Raw genomic sequence first — 15,101 nt, 5'->3', positions numbered from 1 at the left:
ACTTGCAGAGACAGATGCTTACTGTAAAGACTTTTTTTTCTCTATCTGCATGCACATCGCTTCTCGGCCTTTTGGCTAAGATCAAGTGTAGTATCTATCTGTATCCACAAGCCTGTTCTTGGAGATCAAAGAAAAACTGTATCCCTTTCAAAGGTATCCAAGCCCCATGGGTATCTGGACAGCATTGTGGTGGAATAATTTCAGAAAGACACAAAAATAAGGAATATATTTGTCTCCCTCTATTTTTGGAGATCCTACTTTGCAGCGAAACACAATAGTGGGAACCACAGACTGATCCACTCACTCCTGGAATCATCTGCTTAAATGTAGAGAGAGATTTTCTAGATCCAAAATGAGAGAGAGATTGTATTTTGCCTGGACAAGTTACAGGGTAAAGAAGAAGGAAAAATGCAAGAAGTTCAATAGTATTTCTTCCCAACTTTTCCAAGAGGTGGTGTCTGAGAGTCTCTGCATTATGGACATACACTTGCCAATTCAGTTTTCAGAGAAAAGTACAGAAACACAGGAAGCAATGCTCATCAGAGCCCACTTCTTTGCAGAGCTGAGTGTCAGGGTTTAACAAAGGTGGGGGGTGGGGAACAGAGAAGCTTGAAGCTCTATAAGAATATCAGAGGACACTGGTCCTAACATACTCTTAGGAGATATGGAGGAAAGTTTATTCAAGCAAACAGCAACTCACGAATTGGGCATCTCCAAACCTGAAGGGGTCTCTGAGGTCTGTGGGAGGAGCCCAAGGGAGAGGCTTTTAGAAGATGAACATGGAACTAAAAGGAAGACATCCTGTGACTGGTTAAAGTTGGGTGTGTTCTTTGTTTGGTCTATCCTTTTGGAAAACCCCTGGTTGTAAGTTTTCTGCTTCTGATCAATAGAGCTTCCATTCTGTTTTTCTTTAATATAGACATTTAGAAGAAATGGCCCAGGTAAGCTTACACATATGTTTGCAAATCAAGTAAGATTAAGGTTGCTTATGAGCCCTAACTAGCTTTGTCCCCTCAGGGATTCTTCAGCTCTCGTCTTCATTGTAATTTACCTTAAAGGCAACAAGAATTAACTAACAGGATTTACCTAAAAAAAAAAATCCCACCTTGAAAATGATCTACCTACTACTTCCTTTCCCCAAACCTAGCCTGAAGTCTATCAGCGATGCAAAAACACTTCAGTCAATCTGAAAGGATGGAAGGTTCAGCTTTCCCAAGTACAATTCTAGGTACATCACTGCATTGCTGAGGAAACTTTCAGATTGAACCCTCTGCCATTTGACCATTCATTCAAAATACTTGGCCTTGTATTGAAAGCCACGACAAAGAGGTTCCAACCTAAATTCTCACTCTTAGTTTTCTTCTCTCTGCTACTTTAATATGCTTTATGCTTACTGTTCTAATAGTTTTTATTCATATTACATTTTGGCCTACGACATCCAGTTTTGCTCTTCACCATCACGTTCCCTAATCTGACCCAGTTTAAATGCTCCACTAAACTCCTCAATCTCCCCCAGCAGGAAACACTTTTCCTTCCTTGCTCTTTCTCTGTTCTTTGTACATTCTAGAAAAGACCACATAATGGAGAAAGAGGAGGACAGTATATGGGGTTAGAATGAACAGGGTTGAGGAGGACTCCACCAGTCCTAAGTGTGTAATCTGGAATATTTTAATCCTATTGCATATCAATGTCCTTAAGTCCAAAATGGAATGAGAGCCTCAGGCACAGTTTCTAGGAGGACTGAGCATAGTGACATGGGACAGGTGCTCACCTAGTGCTTCCCCAGCGTCCATCTTGTCCCGTTCCCTTGAGAACCCCTTTTTGGAATGAGCCTATGAAGCTTTTCCCCTGTGAATTCATTTCCTCTTCATGTTAAATCCGTCTCTATCCCTTGCTCCTGCAACTATCTGTCCACTGAAGGCAAAAACTTTGTTTCTGTTGCTTGGGGTGGGGCTGTTACATCTCTCAGAGCCAGCACAGTGCCTAGCACATTTCATGTATTTGAAAATAGTTTAAAATAAATAATAGGGAGGAAGGACTATAGATCCTTAGATATTTCTTGTCCTTTCTGTATTATGCCTTTGGACTTCTCAGTAGCTCTCTCTAGTAAATATAGATATGGCTAGATATAGATCTATTTATATAGATATAGAAAAAGATACATAAAAAACATACATGCACTGGGCTTCCTTGGAAAGATGAGGGCAGGGGTTGACACTTTCTTAAGATATCCTTTTAGTCACTCAGTCTATTCTGTCTGAGCACCTTCTTGCAACACCAGCATTCTGACATGATCACTTTTTTACTGGTCATACATCAGTGGGTTTAATTAACTTTTTTAAATAACACTAAAATTTGCCTCCCTAGGCCAGAGCATGGACTCTGGTGGTCCACTAAAAAATCAATGTCTGTGCCTGGATCTTTTACAAAATATATAGCCCTTAACTTTTTCTTTTACTGAGTGATGCAAATGACTTCCTTTGGGTCTTTAATCATCTCAGATGATGGCACCTCTTAATCTAGCCATTGCTGAGTTCTGTAGAGCTCTGCTAACTAAAGAAACTGGCTGGGAAAAGAATTTTTTCCCCCATGGGGAAGAGAAAATATTCTTTATATCAGAAATACAAAATACAGTAGATATGTAGAGACAACATAGCAATTATATAATGTATACTACATACTAAACATTTTGTTTGCACAGTTTTAAATTTATTACAAAAATATGTTAAACTTGAGTATACCTATTGTTCCAGACAAGGCAAGAAACCCCACCCCAAACCCCCGCTAAAAGGGTTCTCTAGCCATTTTCAGGTTCACGACAGTATGCCTCTAAAGTGCCAAATCACCTTTCTGTCAGCAATAGTCACTACAAGAAATCTGCCCTATCTCTCTTCCCTTCTTCAAGATTCTAATTGCTTAAATAGCTGCTTGGAGAGGTCTCACAGCTGCTTTTGCTAATCATGAGAAAACCAGTGTCTCTGCCAAGAGTGCTATATTTTTATGTCCCCAGAGTTTGCAATCCTACTGTCACTAGATCAATACTGGGTTTCATGTAGATGATGAAAAAATTGCCTCGTTAGGCACTGATGTAATCAACCTTAGACTCCAGAAAGCTCTGGTTCATAGTTCTGGTATTAACTTTAAATGTGATAGAGCCAGGGCCCAGACCAGCAAAGAAACTTTTCCAAGTCACACTGGGAACAATATATTAGAATTTAGACAATACACATGATTGGCACTTTGCAAACAATTTCAACCAAATACTATTACTGGGTTAAAATCATCTTAAAATTTACCCTGTATTCCTGTTGATATATCATGTTTGCATAGAGTCACCACCACAGCTCTGGAAACTAAACACTAGAGTGACACACTGATCTGCTATAAATACCTCCAGTGACCCTACAGAAGGATGACGCCCTCTGATTTTACATCTGTATTGCAGATTGGCACACATTCTTCTAAAGGCAGTACCTGATTCACATCCAGACCCGGCTGCAAGGGAGTCTGGGAAATGTGATTTCAAGTTCCTGCTCTCTTCAAAGAGAAAATAGGTAGAAAGGGGGCTGAGAGAGCCAATTGAATGTATATGCCATGCAAAGTGAGTAGGCTTAACGCATAGGGCATAATGTGGAAACTGCCCATGAGTGAACATTACCCAAGAGTATAAAATCCCTCCAAAACCCAATATTATATAACCCCTCCCCAAACTCAGTGCAGCCAGTCTTACTTCTGGTGTTGGTGCAGATTGTTCTATTCTGGTTTGGCACTTGGTTTATATTTAGAGACAATGATTTTCTCATCATCACACTAGAACCGTAGCCAGGAAACCAGAATGCTGAGGCACACAGAGAGCAGAGAACAAAGGAGTCCCAAAACCCAATGGGTGAAAGGTCAGGGGAAACAACACAAATGTGTGTTAAAATAAAAAAAATTCCCAGCCCGAGTTGTTGCATTTGCATAGCTAATTGCTCATATAGTGCAACTCTGGTGAGCTTATGAAGTGTGTCTTACATGTTTCCGGCACTGTGCTCAGTGCTGTGAACATTATCAGTGGGCAGTAAAGATGGATTGCCACTTCAGGGAACTAGCATTTGACCTGGAGAGCAAGCATGTACTCTGCACGTGTGTAACCTAGAGGGAGTTAAGGAAAAGAGACACACGGATCAGCACTAAGAGCTCACAGATCAGGGAGGAGGTCCCTTTTGACTAGCATCTGAGATAAACAGATGGGATGACTTAATGGGGATAGGCAGAGAGAGATTTTGCATCTCTGGATGCGAATTATTAGGTTTCTGCCAGTATTAGCAAAGTAGCCTTCACCTTGCTTTTAAGAACATACTTTCCCACTATCATTCAGTCACAGGTTTATAACCTGCCTAGCAGCAGTGAGATGATGTTTGAGGTACTTGGTTTTGTCGAGGGTATTTTCCTCCTTTCCTATTGTTTGCTTCTTCCCCACACCAGAGAGGTCTTGGTTTTTCCTTCTTAAGGGATCCTTGCACAAGTACAAGAAAAACTTGAAAGTCAAATATTTTTTCCCATCTTCAATAAAGTCTTAAATTCAGGGAAGACACCTTCAAAGAAGTAGTCTCTGCCCTCACACTTTAAAAGAAAAATGGAGACAGTTTCCACTGACTAAATAGAAGTTACAGGTCTCTGGGACCTAAAATCAGTAGCAGTGCATTGCCCATTTCTGAATGTCTCTTGGATATGCTAGGGAAACATCTAGACAATGAAGCTGGGCAAGCTTTGGGAGGTCACCCTATCCCCTAACTCCTGGCTTTCCCTGCGGTGGCAAAGAATCACGTGTAGAGCCAACAATTTTCCAGAAAGCATGTGAACTTGAATTATAATCAAGCAGGGACAATCATGACAGCTGGAGGTTAGAACTTGCTGTATTATTCTAGAAGAACATAGAACTGTGGATGAGGTAGAATTTGCTACTGGTGTTCTTTTGCACATGCGAATTTGCAGACTAAGTCACTTTCACCACATGAATTTCTGTAACCAAAATAAATATTGATTTGCAGTTCTGTGAAAGAGAACACAATATCCGTGAAGGGAGTTGTGTGGACTTAGAGAAAAGGAAAGTAAAATTCTTCTGCAAGATTTATCTCTAGTTGCTGCAGAGCAGTACACAATGAACCTGGCTACTTCAGGAAGCAAGAGCCTTCTCATCCCATTTTATCTCTGACCAGTTGTCAGACATCATTTCATTTCTACCAAAATGGGTAGACTTTTATCTGCAGTTGTAAAGTTTCCCTGAAGCCATTCTGCTTTAATCAGATCCATAGAATAGAGAGAAAGGTCACAGGATGATTGGGATCTATGTAGTCCAGCCAGCCCAATGCACAGAGGCACAATTTCAAGGAACAATCCCACTTTGAAAGTGTGTACACAGTTTCGAATCACTGTCAAGAGAAGTTTTAAAAGGTCCGTTGGGTTTTTAGCATTTTCCTCCAAAGGAAAAACCTGCCAGAAACATTATCTATGCCCTATTTACCCTTCTGCTAAAAAGTCAGTTTATTTACCCCATATTATCTGGTGGTTTCTTAATTCCTTCTGTGCATTAAAAGGCTATTAGAGCCAGGTACAGTGGCATAATCCTGTAATCCCAGCAGCTCAGGAGGCTGAGGCAGAAGGATCCAGAGTTCAAAGCCAGCCTCAGCAAAAGTGGCTTAGCAGCTCATTGAAACACTATCTCTAAATAAAATACAATATAGCCCTGTGTGGCTCAGTGGCAAAGTGCCCTTGGGTTCAATCCCCAGTACCCATCCCCCCAAAAAAATCATTACAAGATTTCACATTAATTTTCAAATAACACAAACAATAGTAGTTTTGAAGAATAAAATGTGACAGTAAACCTTTTAAAAGGACAAAAAATAAATCATTCTCTCAGACTGTATTAATATTATTTAATAAACTATAAAGTAGTTGAATACAACCTTAAAAAATATAATAAGTCAAACTTTTCCATTTTAAGATGAGTTTTTAAAACAAAGAAAAGAAAATTTCCTAGATATTGTACAATTCACAACCATGTCTCAGGATAAAAATTTTAGACACAGCTTCATAGATTTATTCAAAAGAATCACATATTAAAGAATTTAGAGAAAAACAAAAGTAAATGCTCTAGATGGCCATGGTACATTACTAAAATATGAAAACATTGATAATGGCAATACGTATGCCAAAGATGACTCAAAGAATTCAACTTATATTTAATGATATATGTGAAAAAAATCATTATAATATTATTTTAAACATACATTGGCAACCAAATCAGTTAACAAGTAGACACCTAGTATAAGAGTTAAAAATTCAAGTTTGTCAATGAGAAAAACTTGTTGAAGAATCTTTTTCACTGGGGGATATCTCATATTTGATATAATTTTATATACAAATTTGAATACAAAAATTATATTTATAAATAAATATATATGGGTTATATATGCTACATTTTTATATTAAAGAAACTACTAAAAGAGATTCGTATAGTAAATGCTATGATATTCTTATAGAACATAACATAACAGAGTAAAAATAGTGGCAATTCACTGGTATTCATTCTTTTTTTAACATTTCCCTTTTGAAAATGTGTTAGATTAAAAAAACTGCAAAGTAGTAGGGAGTTCCATTGCATTCTGCACTCAGCTTCCCTAATATTACCATCCAACTCAGTCATCTTAAAGTTATAGAAAGCAAGAAGTTAATATTTCTGCAAACTTGTTAACTAATCTGGAAAGTTTTATTAAACAATCATCACTTTTTCCATATGGTTTTTCTGGTCCAGGACCCACTCTGGGTTCCCACGTTGCATTTAGTAGTCAAGTCACTTTACTCTCCTGCAGTCTATAAGAACTGCTCTATTTTGGTGTGTCTTATTAGGACATACATTCATATTGCTTGTCCTATAGGTAGTTTCCATCCCTGATGTGTTACTATAACAAAATACCCAGTGTAGGAAGGAGATGTCTATGCTACTCACCTTTCTAGTGGCCAAACAGCACAGCATTGGCATCTAGTGAGCAGAACATACAAAAGACAGAAGTCAAGCCATGTAAAAGGGAGCAAGAGACTGGGGACACACCCAGCGAGTTATTTTATTATCATCCTCTCTCCTGGGAGCTCATTTGCTCCTTCAAGATTTAACACATGTAGAGTCCAGTATTAGGCAATCCCTTCATGTTGGAGGTGATGTTCTAAGAACCTTTTACTAGGTCCTGCCTCTTAAAGGTCCCATTCTCTTTCAATATTATCACATTGGGGAACCAAGCTTCTAGCACATGAGCCTTTGGAGGAACAAGCTATATATAATCCATAGCACTGATATTAACCTGGATCACTTAGGGAAGGTAGTATTTCTGCAATGTAAAGTTGCATTTTTTGCCATATAATTAATAAGTGTACTGTGGGGAGACAGTTTGAGACTATGTATATTTGCTATTTATTATTGCATTTTGCAGTGGTAATTTAAGTATTCATCATAGTTTATGCCTACAATAATTAGCACTGTGATGAGTGTCAGATGGTGATTTTTGTTATTCTATTCAACTGTATTGCTTTTTTTTTTTTCAGGTATTCTGCTAATGCTCTTCTTCTTCTTCTTCTTCTCCTCCTCCTCCTCCTCCTCCTCCTCATCCTTCCTTTGCTTGTTTTCTATTCCTGCTACTTTTTTCTTGACCATTATGTAGCACTTTCTTTATCTTACCTATTTTCTCTTGACTGATTCTCTAACTTTCTCCAAAACCCCATATGAAATTTTTATTTTAATCCTTTCTCCTTTGGGCACCTTGCAATTTATTTTTCATTTTGGAGATATTTTGTCTTTTTTTTTCTAGTTCTTTCTTGAGTCCAATCAAGTCTTATATTTATTTTGAGCTTCAATTTTTGCATTTCTCTTTCAAGGTAATTTTTCGTATCATCAAATGTTTGAGTGTATCTAATTCTGTGTGGAGAGACAATTTTGTTTTCTAGGGTTTCCTGCTTTGTTTTGTTTTTCTTGAGGATGTTCTGTGATAGATGTATTTGGAATTTTGTTTTCTGCATTTTTACAATATCTCTGTATGCATTTGTTGATTTTTTTTGTGAATTTTAGTGGATTTGGGGTATTCTATAGGATTCTTACTGTTCTGTCTATGCATATAATTTAATAGAAATTGTGTTTATTTCCTGTAGTAGGGAAGATTTTTAAATCCTTTGATGCCATTGCCTACAGACCCTAAACTTTTCCTAAATAGCCTGCATTTTCCTTCTTTTTCTTCTTTCTTTCCCCTTTTTCATGACAGAAAAGTAGTGGTTTTCTCCTTGCACTCTCCTTTTCTCCTTCAGATACCATACATATCCAAACTGCCCCTCTGAAGCATGTGGACTTCCAAGTCTCCTCTGGGTTCAGTTTTTGATCTGTCTGGACACTTTTTCCATATCTTCACAACAGCGGTGGCAGCTTTGTATTAAGCTTGGCCCCCTACACCTCTCTCTTCTCCACAATTATTTTCCATCTGTCTTTGCCACAAAGTTTTGCAGCCTCATGAGTAGAGGGGGAGTTCAAGAAATTGCGGCTGGGATCTGATGATTTTCATCTTTTCATTTAAGTTGTTTTGAAAACTGGGCATTTCTCTGGCTTTAAATTGTGCAGAGGGCCTAATATACTTTCCTCTTGCTGCTCTGTGCTATTTTGGGTAGGTATATAAATGCCTCTGTCTTCATCTACCTGCAGAGCTTTTTAAAGTATTGTTTTTCCTCATCCTTTAGAGGCTTTTAAATCTTCTCTTTCTTCCTCCACTTTCACCTTCAGGGTGTATTATGTGACTGAAAGATAAACTTTGATATTTATGATCCAGGTATCTACACCTGAATTATTCTTTTCAAATAAACAATCAAAAACAATTATGCTATGAAAAAGAATATAGGAGTAGGTTTTCTAAGCCACGTGGTGTGGTCCTCATCAGCCTAATTTATGATTCAACATTTTTTTAATGAAGAAAGATAATGCTTGGCATTATTTCTTATATCTGTATGTGTGTGGGATGTTTAATTGTGTCCTATGCAATGTAAACACAAAACAGATACTTTATATTTTCACTTGTTTACATAATTTGCTTTATATTGCCAAAACATGAAAACTCTTTAATGGAATTATTTTCTCACCTCACTTTAATATGTGTGGCATCTCTCTTACAATATTTATAGATCTCTTAAACTTCCCATAAATCTCTAGTGAAAAACAAGGGGAAATTAATATTTATACTTTTTGCAAGAGATGAGCTTGATTTTTGAGTCTTCCTTCCATGACCTCATGTCATGCTCACAAACATCAGCTATTCTCTGGTTCATTGTCCTTTAACTTTTCTCTTCCATGTTTGTCTGACCCATCAGTTGTCAAACTCATGCTGCGGTCAGGAGGGCTCCTAAGCTGCTGCAGTCAATAGGGCGACATTGGCAGTGAGACACAAGGAGAGTACAAGGAGCAGCCTCAGCAGACCACTGCTCAGGGGCCCCAGTGATAAGACCAGAGTGAAGACGACCGCCACTAATAGAAGCCAGAAGTGGGTCATGGGAGAGGGAGCAGACAGACCCTAGAGGGCTAGAGACTCCCCCAAGGGATTTGGTACCACCTCTGTGTACAGTCTAGCTAAGAGCTTCTTTCGCGGTTTCCTGTTATATCAGGTATTTATTTTCAGACTTCAAAGGTAACCAGATTTCAACTTTCCTGCTACTCTGATCAACTAACTGTGAACTTTGATGGGTAAACAAACAATAGATCCCATTTTGCTGAGAATATGACCGTTTCATACTTTCTTTGTTCAAACACATTTATTAATACTTCTTGCTTTGAATCATAGACAGTTTCTAGTTTTGACAAATTAGAATGTGATATAGTCCATGCTTGTATAATTGTATCAAAATTGATTCTACTGCCAAGTGTAACTAAAAAAGAACTAATCAAAAAAATCAAAAGTATTGTCACTTCGCCGATGAGAAAGATCCTGAGTCTTCTTAAACAATATTTTTATTGATTGTCAATGTCTCCCCAGGGAGCAGTGTAAAATCTAAAGAGAGAGTGGCATAGCATAGTTCATCATGTCCACATTAGTGTATGAGCTGGATATAAACGTTTGTTTAATTAGAAGATGAAGTGAAGCAGACAAACAGATATGTGCAACTTGAAAAAATATTCTATATTGGCACAGATTAATGATGTCAAGTTATTGTACTAGGGTAAGTGCCTAATAGAAGTTTAAGATCATTGTCTCATTTTATTAATTATAAGATATACTTTTTTATATTTTATCATTTGTGACATCAGGATACATCTTTCAATTGATACAATTTAATTACCAGTATGTTATTTCTTAGTGTTACAAGAAATAGTTAATGCATTGTAGATGTCTTAACTTATTTTCTTTCTCATAAGCCAGCAGCCGAAGGAGGTCTGTCCTTAAGCTATCAGAGCTCAAGTGTCAAAGAACTTGGACTTGTCCCTGGAGCAACCTTAAGAAATAACTCTGAAGTGGATTTACACAGACTTCAGAGATGTCCTGCAGGACTGTTTCAGAGGTCAGATCTTTGGCTTCCATTCTGTGGCAGACAGAGTGACAGAGTTCCATATCCGAATCCCCAGAACAGTGAATAAATATGTCACAGGGAAAAGGGAAGTTAAAGCTATAGATGGGGGAAGGATTGTTAAGTTGTTGGTAACTTTAGATAGCAGGAGTGTCCTGGAAAGCTCAGGTGGGCCCACTCTAATCACAAGCATTCTTAGAAGTGGAACAAGGAGGCAGAAGAGGAAGTCAGAGTAAACAGAAGGGAGGACTCCACTTATTGTTGGCTTTGAAGGAGGAGAAAAGGGCCAGAAGCCCAGAAATGCAGGAAGCCTAGAAAACAGAAATCACAAAGAAAGAGACAGTTTTTCCAGAGCATCCATAAAGGAACACAGTCCTAAAAACACCTTGATTTTAATGGAGAAAAACCTGTATTTGACTTCTGTTCTAAAGACCTGTAAAATAATAGATTTGTGCTTTTTAATAAAAATCTTAGATTTGTTGTATTTTGTGAAAGTATAAACAGGAAACTAACACACTCTCCATTCCTGAACTGCTTACAGTCATCTGGTGGCTTCCTATCACACCTAAAGTCCAGCATTCCCACCTTGGCCCTCAAGGTTCTGTGTGACAAAGTCCAGGCTACCTCTGCAACATCGCCTGGCCCCACCCGCCTTCTCTGCCATTCACAGGAAACAAACTCCTCCTTAGCGGTTTTTACATATGCTTCTTCCTCTCCCCCAGAAACTTCTGTGTCCCTCTTTCCTCCTGGCCAATTTCTTTTTCAGTTTCTAGGATATTATCTATTTTTTCTACTTAAAAAACACTATCATAATTTCCAGATTTTAAGGCATTTCATCAGAAATTGGCAAAAAGTTAATTTAATGATCATAGTCTGGTACTTACCATGCTGTGCCTCTCTTGCTAGATGGTCAATTCCATAAGAGTAAAGTCATGTTCATTTTGTTCATCTTTGAGAATGAAGGCATAGCATATTAACTGTTTCAAGATATATGTGGATTAATGACACATTCTATGAGGCAGACACAAGTGAGGATGATAGAAGGTAGTGACTTAACCAAGATCACACACATGGCAAGGGACAGATTCAAATTAAAGCATCTGGCATGTCAAATTTGAACACTTTACATAAAGCCCTCTCTTACATTGCCTCTTATGGATTTTGAAAAATTAATTTCTGGATGCAATATATATATATATACACACACACATATGTGCATATATATGTATATATATATATATATTCTAGGGTAGCACTAAATATATAGGAGACATTGAATATGTAAGCAGAAAATACATCAAAAAATGATAGTTGGGTACAAATAGAGGAAATGTAGTGGACAATAAAAATTATCCTTATAGTTGGGTACAAATAGTGGAAATGAAGTGGACAAAAGGATTATCCTGGGGAAAGTGCACAGTGCCCTCAACAGAAATGCCAGGATTTTAATCCAGCAGAAACAAGTGTTGATGAAGCTTCTGATGACTTCTCTGATTTCAAGATGCTTCTCAACATAAACAATAACATCAGTAATGTGTTGACCTGACTCTCTAGGCCTCACTGCCCTACTGTGCCTTTATTAAATGCTGTTGGGAAAGTTAATTTCCCTAAATTATTCAAGTTCAACTCCAGTTTCTTGAAACAAAGTTATCCTACCTAACCACTAATAAATTGGCTGAATGTTAAATAGCACTTTAATTTCGTTTCATTAATGTTCATTAAACTACTAAAAAAGGAAGGAAGTTGATTATGTCAAGCTCACAATTTTTAATTAAAATGGAAAGAGGCAGGAGCTCCTAATTTGCAAACACAGAGCTAGAGACAGCAAACAGATAAAGTTTACTGAGCACACCGCAGGAAGAAAAAAAATTAGCAGTTAATTAAAACTTTAGTAGTTTAAATTGTCTCTACTTGAGACATAAATTGCTACTTTGTATCTTCCTATAAACTTTCAAACTCTACAGAAAGTATCATCTACAGAATTGTAAATATTGATGATACCTTTGTTATTATATTTTTCAAAGTGGAAAATGTTACTGGCTAGGAGTCAGAAAATGTGGTTCTAGTTCTGACTTAAGTTTTATCTTGTTAGTAGTGTGATTTGGAATATGTCACTAAATCTTTATGTGTATCAGTTTCCTCCACAAAAATGAAGTATATTTGGTATATTTGCGCTAGAAAATGCTGTTTTTACCATTTGGTTACCATTTATTTTGTCATTTGTAAATTCTGGAGGTAGGTATTTGCAGTTGCATTAGAATTGGGTCTTCACTCAAACCAATTCAATATTAGGAAGGGATATCGATAGTCAGTATGCCTCTTGGAGAATCTCATCTATAGTTAAAGTGGCCATATATCAACTTTAAAATCATAGTTCATTTATTATTAATATCTGAAGAGACAAAATATGAAAATTATCAATCCTGTTTCTTTCAGCCTATGAAAGGGGGACACATGATTCCCTGCAAAATAACCACTTTACAGACCACAAAGGTGACACTCCCCTTATGTTATAGATATGTCCATGGCAGGAAAAGGTGGATAATTTGTATCCTATCAAAGTATTTGGAAAATTTATTATTTAAAAAATGCCTTTTGACAAGGAACACACAAATATAGTCAATTTTATTTTTAAAATATTATCTGTACCTTTTGATAACATAAAATCATAGAGTTATCCCTGGCCATCCCACCATTCATCTCTACAATGCCACTCTTTGATTTCATTGTAATATTTTCCCTTTAATTTTTCTACTTTACTGGTATTCCTTTTCTTCCAAAGGATACTCATGTTAGTTTTTAAAATATACATCTTTCCAATTTCCCTTCTGTGTACTTATGTAGATATATGTGTATCCTTTAAAAATATATAGTGTTGTTTAGCATGTGGTTTTAATTTGCATAAATGCTACTATAAATCTTATTCTTGCTTCATTTTCTTATTTAACAACATGCTTGTGGAATGTAGCCTAATTGCAATATATAAATCTGGCTCTTTGCTTCTGACTCTGCTTCATATTTTATGTTATGCATATACCACACGCCATATTTAGCCATCCCCTTGAGAATGGATAGTACAGGTCGCTTCCAACTATTTATTTCAATCACCTAAAGAAAATGTTATAAACATTTTTCTACATGTTGCTTTATGAAATTATGAAGGATGTCTGTGGCATAAATCTTGGAAAGGGATTTTTGAGTCTTAATGAAATGAAATAAACATATATGCCAGGCATTGCCGATCTGTTTCCCACAATGAATGAGCAAGTTATTCACACTCTAGCCATTAATAAGAATTGATAATATTCATATAAGACCATTGACATTTAAATATCAAAAATACTTGGTGATTTTGTTAGCTTTTAAAATTCAGGGAATTATTTTTTTATTCAAAATTATCATAAAGTCATATAGAACATCACCATATTTCTTCATATTTTGAGACGTTTACATTCATCTCTTCTATACTGCCCATTACCATCTCTACTTATATTTTCCAGGGTTAAAACATGATTGCATTCACAGAATCAACCCATTGGGTATGATATAATGTTTTTAACATACTATTAATAGCTTCAGTTAAATTTATTTAGAATACTTGCACCTCTATTTTTAAGTAAAATTGGCCTATGATTTCCTTCCTAGTACATCCTTTAATTTGTTTGGGTAAAAAGATTTATTTAACTTTGTAAAAATAATTGGATAACTGTTGAGAGCCACAGCCGAAGGGGCCCCAGCAAACTTCCAGCTGCCAGCAATCCAGCTGCCGGCTGATGATTGGCTCACAGCGGCCCCAGCAACATCTAGCTGATTGGCTCCTCGGCCCCAGCAACATCTAGCTGATTGGCTCCTCTGCGGTGATGCTCATTGGACTGTTTCCCTGCCCTTTCAGACCACGGAGCTGCTCATTGGGGGACTTTTTGGCTCTGCCCACGTGACCCAGCCAATCGGCCTCAAGAGCAGGAGGATTGTGGGAGGTGGAGAGAAGCTTGTGGGGGGAGAGACAGGCTTGTGGAAAGCCGGTGGTGGCAGTTGAGGCTCTGAGGGGTTTTTCCTGAGAGGCTGTTTGTTTGGCGTGTTTTGTTCTAAAAATAAAGTTAGTTTCTTTTGACAAGTGGCTCCTGATTGTGCCCAGCCAGACTGCAGCATCTGGTGGCTCGCACGGGGAGCGACTGAGGGTAAGTGAACTGCTCGCCCCTGAGGGCAGGGCGAGAGGATGGGTAGCCATTTTAAGATTCTTCTTTTGTTATTTTGTTTCACTTTTGTTTTAAGTTGCCTGTCCCTGGAGATGAGTGAGACGGAAGAAAAACCGCTCACATCTGAGGAAAAACTATTTACGTCTGAGGAACAGATAGGGAGAAAGGACGGATGCACATGTCAGGAGGATAGAAAGGCTATAATGACTTTTTGTTGTTCCCTTTTTATTTCATTCTGTCTCGGTTTTGTTTGGCGTCATCTTGTTGGGTTGTATTATAGTAGAAATACGGGATCAGAAATTAGTAAAAAACAAACTGAAAGAGTGTTAAGTAAAT

The 15,101-nt window shown here is 37.5% G+C and overlaps 1 pseudogene; it reads left to right on the top strand.

Moving 5' to 3' along the window:
• The first annotated feature begins 55 nt into the window (after nucleotides 1–55).
• Nucleotides 56–147, top strand: LOC114088726 (U2 spliceosomal RNA; annotated as a pseudogene).
• Nucleotides 148–15,101: the final 14,954 nt, after the last annotated feature.

The sequence above is a fragment of the Marmota flaviventris genome, chromosome 4 (assembly GCF_047511675.1).
Source record: "Marmota flaviventris isolate mMarFla1 chromosome 4, mMarFla1.hap1, whole genome shotgun sequence".
NCBI classification, from domain to species: Eukaryota; Metazoa; Chordata; class Mammalia; order Rodentia; family Sciuridae; genus Marmota; species Marmota flaviventris.
Note: the sequence above shows the minus strand (reverse complement) of the source record. Positions and strands in the feature narration are given on the sequence as shown.